We start from the raw sequence: 7,587 nt of genomic DNA on the forward strand, positions 1-7,587 counted from the left end.
AAAGCGTTGGGAAAACAGCAAAAGTCTTGAATCCAATGAAGCTTGACACAAGGCTGAAAGTAACTTGGAACGTGGCTGGAGCTGTGGCTAAAGGCAAAGCAACTTGAAGCATGGAACAAGATCCGTGGTAAATCCGTGAGACGAGGACAAGGCTTGGAACTAGATTCAGGAGGCAAGGAACAGGATTCGAAGTCCACACACACGACCTCTCTCCAGGAGCTGACGAATTGACTCCGCAAGGAATCCTTCGCGCAATTTCCCTATATTGGGTCTCGTTTCCCCAAACAACAATCACTTTCCCTAGAGAACAGGGAGCGAAGGAAACCAGCTTGCAGGTGCAAGACTCCCCGTATTTTCTCAGGGGAAATACTTCTAATCAGTGGCATATTTGGCAGCAAGGCGAGCACTCCTTCTAAATTTCTCTCTCGATCCTCTATCAGTCGTGTAGGCCTGTTTTCTCCCATAATGGGGAGAGTTCCCACCAAGGTCAGGTTTAATTGGTTCTTGGACTAGAACTTCAGGCAGCTGCCAAGGCTCTGACTCCGACCGGAAATCTGGGGAAAACTCCATATTTTCCTCCTCATCTGCCACAATACTGTCAGGAATAGGACTGCAGGGCCCATGAGTCATCACACTAGGCAACTGACACATCTAAAAGAAACACAATATAATTAACCTAGGTACAACAAATGTGAAAGAAGGCAACAATATACATAAAAAAAACCATTTCTGGACTCACAAATGTAGTCTAAGAGAATTGGACTTCCATTCTCCAAACCTGAAACAAAGTGGGAGGAAATCTAAAGAGTGTTAATGATGCTCAAAATCAAATGTTGTTCTTTTCCAAAGTCAAACTAAAACAAAGAATAAATGCTTCGGTCTTCTCCTGATCTTCTTATCTCCTCACCTTGCGTCCAGCCGAGTTGCGTCCGCACTTGCGATACAGCGACCTCTTCCCTTGGCTCAGTGGGCAGTATTTTAAAGTATGGGCCTTTTCGCCCGTGGCACCGCAGAGCGGACAGGTGTATTTGCGCAAGATGGGGCACTCCACGGTGCCGTCCATCCCCTTCAGCCGGTGGGACGAATAGACCTGCTTGGATTCCCCGTTGTGTTTGCAGAAATTGCAAATCTCCTTGTTTTGGGAAGCCTGGCCATTGGCACTACCTTTGGAGCTCTTGCTGCTGGAACCGCTTCCATTAACCCATTGTGATGCTGTTTCAAAGTTGTCCTCGTTGAGGACTAGCTGCATGTCGTAGTCCATTGTGTCCCAACTCTGAGATGGAACCGGGACCTTCTTGCGTTCCGCGATGATCTCCGTAACCACTTTCGCAAGGCTCAGATAGTCCTTCCATCTGTCAAACTCCCTGAACATGGAAGGGGCATAATGTGGCACGTGCATGGCTGATCCGGAGAGCATGGTGCCAATTCTACCCTGGTGTGGACACACACTGAATGCCACATATTGGAGGCGGAGTCTTTGTTTTATATATAAGGGGAGGGGTTCAAAACCTTTCACATTGGACCCTCCCATCAATTTTTACCCTCCTTTGCCCTAGATTTAACCCACACATGTCTAGACATCACAGGTTTTCAAGGAAGAGTTGGGTTTTTCCAATTTTTTCACTTCGGAGGTAATGCCAGAGTTTGTCCCTTGAGGCAGTGGTTCTCGACTTGTGGGTCCCCAGATGTTTTGGCCTTCAACTCCCAGAAATCCTAACAGCTGGTAAACTGGCTGGGATTTCTGGGACTTGTAGGTCAAAACACCTGGAGATCCACAGGTTGAGAACCACTGCCTTAAGGGAACGTTAGCAGTTGTGGTTCTGTTTGTCCATCCAAAAATGAGTTGCATTTCTGCCTTGGATGAAATAGCAACATTGCACATCCAACGTTTGCCAAAGTCCTGAAGGACGGATCCAGTAATGATGAAGCCTGCAAGAGTGTTATATTGCTTTTGCATGGCAGAATAGCATTGGACTGGATGGTCTCTTCTAGCTTTATGATTCTATGATGTTTGGCGTCATGATTCTATGATTCTATCATTTTAGGATTCTAGGACTTTTGGGATGATTCTGTGACTTGGTTCTTTGAGTCTATGACTTTAGGGACCATGTTTCTATTATTCCATGACTTCTGTGACCATATTTCTATGACTTTTGAGACCATTCATGGGCCATCTGGCTAGTATTCCGGGACGGTAAATGATATATCGGTTACAGCATCAGATATTTCTGGATACAGTAGAGTCTCACTTATCCAACATAAACGGGCCAGCAGAACGTTGGATAAGCAAATATGTTGGATGATAAGGAGACATTAAGGAAAAGCCTATTGAACATCAAATTAGGTTATTTTACAAATTAAGCACCAAAACATCATGTTTAACAGCAAATTTGGCAGAAAAGGTAGTTCAATACGCAGTAATATTACGTAGTAATTACTGTATTTACAAATTAACCCCCAAATATCATGATGTATTGAAAACATTGACTACAAAAATGCGTTGGATAATCCAGAACATTGGATAAGCGAGTGTTGGATAAGTGAGACTCTACTGTATATTGTTTTTGCATGGCAGAATGGCGTTGGACTGGATGGTCTCTTCTAGCTTTATGATTCTATGATGTTTGGTGCCATGTTTCTATGATTCTATCATTTTGTTGTCGAGCAATTTAGAACAGTATTGGATACCTGTAACTGTTTCTTTGAGTGGTGTTCTGTGGAAACACAACCCGCCCATCCTCCCCGCTGATTTTATGAAAAGAAAAGAAAAGAAAGAAAAAGCCACATCCGGCAAGGCCCACACACTGAAATACTAGGCCGGCCACCGTTGGCCGGCACGCTTCCCTGACAGGAAGAAAGAGGGGCCGCCGCCCCAAAGAAGGCTTCTGTGCAAGATTGCACAAAGGGGTAAAGAACGACAGCCGCGAGAGAAGAGAGAGGCGGTGCATCGTGGGAAACACGTCGACCACGTAGGCCGACAAGGCCCACACGTTGAAATACTAGGCCGGCCACCGTTGGCCGGCACGCTTCCCAGACAGGAAGTAAGAGGGGCCGCCGCCCCAAAGGAGGCTTCTGTGCAAAATCGCATAAAGGGGTAAAGAACGACAGCCGTGAAAGAAGAGGAAAGGGAAGCGGTGCATAGTGGGAAACATGTCCACCACGTAGGCCAAAAAGGCGCACACTTTAAAATACTGCCACCGTTGGCCGGCACGCTTCCCTGTGAGGAAGAAAGAGGGGCCGCCGCCCCAAAGGAGGCTTCTGTGCAAAATCGCACAAAGGGGTAAAGAACGACAGCCGGCGAGAGAAGAGAGATGCGGTGCATCGTGGGAAACTCGACCACGTAGGCCGAGAGGCAGCAAAAAGAAAAGAAAAGAAAAGAAAGAAAAAAGCCACAGGCGACAAGGCCCATACATTAAGCCGGGCCGGCCACTGTTTGCCGGCACGCATCCCTGAGAGAGAGAGAGAGAGAAAAAACCAGAGGACACCGCCCCAAAGGAGGCTTCTGTGCAAAATCGCATAAAGGGCTAAAGAACGACAGCCGCGAGAGAAGAGAGATGCGGTGCATCGGGGGAAACACGTCGACCACGTAGGCCGACAAGGCCCATACTTTGAAATACTAGGCCGGCCACCGTTGGCCGGCACGCTTCCCAGACAGGAAGTAAGAGGGGCCGCCGCCCCAAAGGAGGGTTCGGTGCAAACTCGCTCAAAGGGCTAAAGAACGACAGCCGCGAGAGAAGAGGAAAGGGAAGCGGTGAGTAGTGGGAAACACGTCGACCACGTAGGCCGAGAGGCAGCAAAAACAAAAGAAAAGAAATAAAAAGCCACAGGCGACAAGGCCCATACTTTAAGCGGGCCGGCCACAGTTTGCCGGCACGCATCCCCGGGAGAGAGAAAAAAACAGAGGACACCGCCCCAAAGGAGGCTTCTGTGCAAAATCGCATAAAGGGCTAAAGAACGACAGCCGGCGAGAGAAGAGAGAGGCAGTGCATCGGGGGAAACTTGGCCACGTAGGCCGAGAGGCAGCAAAGACCAAAGAAAAGACAGAAGAAGCCACGGCCAAAAAGGCCCACACTTTAAAATACTAGGCCGGCCACCGTTGGCCGGCACGCTTCCCAGAGACAGAGAGAGAAGAAAAAAACCAGGAAATGTGGGCCCAAGCCCCTCAGACCCAGGGGGCCGGCTACCGTTGGCCGGCCCCACGCCCACACACCACAACCCACGGGGAAGGGCATGCTTTCTTAACGTCTGCTTTCGAAATGTGGGCCCAAGCCCCTCAGACCCGGGGGGCCGGCCACCGTTGGCCGGCACCACGCCCACACCGCTGAACCCACAGGGGGAAGGGCATGCTTTCTTAACGTCTGCTTTCAAAATGTGGGCCCAAGCCCCTCAGACCCGGGGGGCCGGCCACCGTTGGCCGGCACCACGCCCACACCGCTGAACCCACAGGGGGAAGGGCATGCTTTCTTAACGTCTGCTTTCAAAATGTGGGCCCAAGCCCCTCAGACCCGGGGGGCCGGCCACCGTTGGCCGGCCCCACGCCCACACACCACAACCCACGGGGAAGGGCATGCTTTCTTAACGTCTGCTTTCAAAATGTGGGCCCAAGCCCCTCAGACCCGGGGGGCCGGCCACCGTTGGCCGGCCCCACGCCCACTCACCACAACCCACGGGGAAGGGCATGCTTTCTTTACGTCTGCTTTTGAAATGTGGGACCACTCCCCTTAGACCAGGGCGGCCGGCCACTGTTGGCCGGCCCCACGCCCACCCCCCACAACCCATGACACAAAGATACACTCCATAACAGCAAACCGTCAAGCCTCTGGAAAAATCTAGCCATTTCTGTAGTCAATGATTCCATTACATTGTGATATTTTGCAGCCAAATTCATAAAGTACGCAATAGCAACATATCATTTCAGCATATAGAACGACTTCTTATGTCTCCTTGGTTGTATAACATGAATTTATGGTGCTTTATTAGGAAAATCATAACCTCATATGATGTGTTATATGCTTTTCTTCAACAAGTCCAATCCAAGAAATTTGCTTATTTCAGCTCAGGTAGGCCCGTTCAGCTTTGATCAGTGAGACTCTTCTGTGTTCATGTTGGGTCAATAAGACATAAGATAAAACTGAAGTCACAGTCAGCATACAGCATTACCAGCTTAAAAAACAGTGGTGTAAAAACACGGCTCTAGTCCGAGGACTGAAGAGGAGGTAGTTTGACAGTTAAAAAACAATACAGTGCGAAATACTATTGGCCTGGCAACCAATTCTTAAATAGGCTACAAACGACCACACAGACCTCTAAGGCTTTTTGGAAGAGGAAGGTTTTAAGGCTCTGATGTTAGGTTCATGTTTCCATGGAGTTGCACTTCAGGGAAGACTAGTGTGTTTTACAGGGGTTATTAAAGTTCTCCTGCAGATGAGCTGGATAGAGGGAAATGACTTCTGTTGGTATACAATTAAAGTAAACTTGAGGAAGTACAATTATGAAAGATATTGTGTGTAATGGAGTAGAAATGAATTCAAAGTAGAAACAAAGCACAAATGTTGATTCCAAAGGAAACATGAAGACATAATTAAGTAATTGTTTTTAATAGCAAAAGAGTTTCTGAGTGGATTGATTCTCTACTTCTTACTCTGCGTAAGATTATCATCACATGCTGTCGACTACACCCGCTCAAGGCAATGGTACAGTAAAAGAAGACAATTTGGAGAAGTGGTAAAGGCCAAGGTGTCCCACTTCTTTCAGTGATTCCGCGTGCGCGGCCAGAGGGCGAGGGGAACCAAAGGCGGCCGTTCTGCGGCCACAACGTAGAGTACACTGCCTTTCAAGGTGAATGGGACACTGTCCCACAGTCTGTGATCACTCCACCCTCGTTATTACCAACAGACCAGCAAGAAACAATTCCCACGAGACGGAACTTGCACCCACACATTGAAAGCAGCCGCAAAGGCACACGCCCTGATGGGCAAACGGCACCGTGCGCGTGCACAGCCAGAGGGCAAGGGGAACCAAAGGCGGCCGTTCCGCAGCAACAGCGTCAATCACAGCCTTTCAGGGTGATGGGAGACTGTCCCACTGTCTTTGATCGTTCCACCCTCTTCTATCGTTTTACCAAAAGGCCAGCAAAAGGCAGTTCCCACTCGGCGTAACCTGCGCCCACACATTGAAAGCAGCCGCAAAGGCACACGCCCAGAAGGGGGAACGGCATATACCTCTGTAAAGTTAGAGTCTGGCGTCACGTAGTCCGCGAGGCAGCAAAAAGAAAAGAAAAGTAAGAAAAAAAACAAAGGGCAGCAAAGACCCCACCCTGAGCCGGCCACAGTTGGCCGGCATGCATCCCTGAGAGTTCGGCCCGGCCCTCCCACAAAGTTTTTTGTTTTTGCGACTTTAGCCTCTCTACCCACACCAACACCCCACCACCCAAGGGGAAGGGCATGTACCTCTTCTATCGTTTTACCAACAAGCCAGCAAAAGGCAATTCCCACTCGGCGTAACCTGCGCCCACACATCGAAAGCAGCCGCAAGGCACACGTCCTGAAGGGGGAACGGCACCCTCTGCGTGCCAGGTCAAAGGGGGAGGGGACCCAAAAGCGGCCGTTTAACGACCACAGCGTAGACCACGGCATATAAAGGAGAAGGGACACTAGACAACCATTTGGAGAAATGCTGGCAAAGGCGGAGGTGTCCCACTGTCTTTGATGATTCCCCCCTCCGAGTTATAAAGGCACCCTCCGCGTAAGCGGGCAGAGGGCTAGGGGACCCAAAGGCGGCCGTCCCATGACCACTGCGGCAACCACACCCGCTCAAGCCGATGGGACAGTGAAAGATGAAAATTTAGAGAATTTCTGGCCAAGGTCGAGGTGTAGTAATCCCAGCGGATAAAGACATCCTCAAAGGTTCAGATGGACAGATACCTCTGTAAAGTGAGAGTCTGGCGTATTCCTACACCTAAAATGATTATCTGAAGTATCCACATCAAATATAACAGTGCTCTTTCTGTACAGGAACTGCGAGGATCTGGAGAAGACCTAACAGTCATGGCTCATGATGGAAATATTTTCTGCCCCCCCCCCCCCAAAAAAAAGGGAATTGAATGAAATCCGAACAGAACACAAAGAGGAAGCATTTCCTACCTTGGCTTTCATGGACTAATTTTCCTCAGAATATCCTTCTACCTCTACAGAGTCAGTATTACAGGAGAGAAAACGTTTTGTAACTTCCGAATACAGAGATGGGCCAAAAGTATATTAAGTTCAACAGGGACAAATGAAAGATACTTCTCTCCGCGATGGCTGTTCGGCAGTGGAACTGTCTCCCCCGGACTGTGTTGGAGGCCCCTTCTTTTGAAGCTTTTAAGCATAGGCTCGATGGCCATCTGTCGGGGATGCTTTGAATGAAACTTCCTGCGTCTGTCTTGGGGGAGAACTCGATGGCCCATGAGTTCTATTCCAACTCTACTTTTCTATGATTCCATGATTCACTGATTCGGGAAACGGCCCCTTGAGATGGATGAACCCAAAAACGACAGTGGGCAACGTTGAGTGATGAAAAAGAGGAGAAAGGAAGGGAAAAGAGAGA

The sequence above is a fragment of the Anolis carolinensis genome, unplaced genomic scaffold, assembly GCF_035594765.1.
Source record: "Anolis carolinensis isolate JA03-04 unplaced genomic scaffold, rAnoCar3.1.pri scaffold_8, whole genome shotgun sequence".
Taxonomy (NCBI): Eukaryota; Metazoa; Chordata; class Lepidosauria; order Squamata; family Dactyloidae; genus Anolis; species Anolis carolinensis.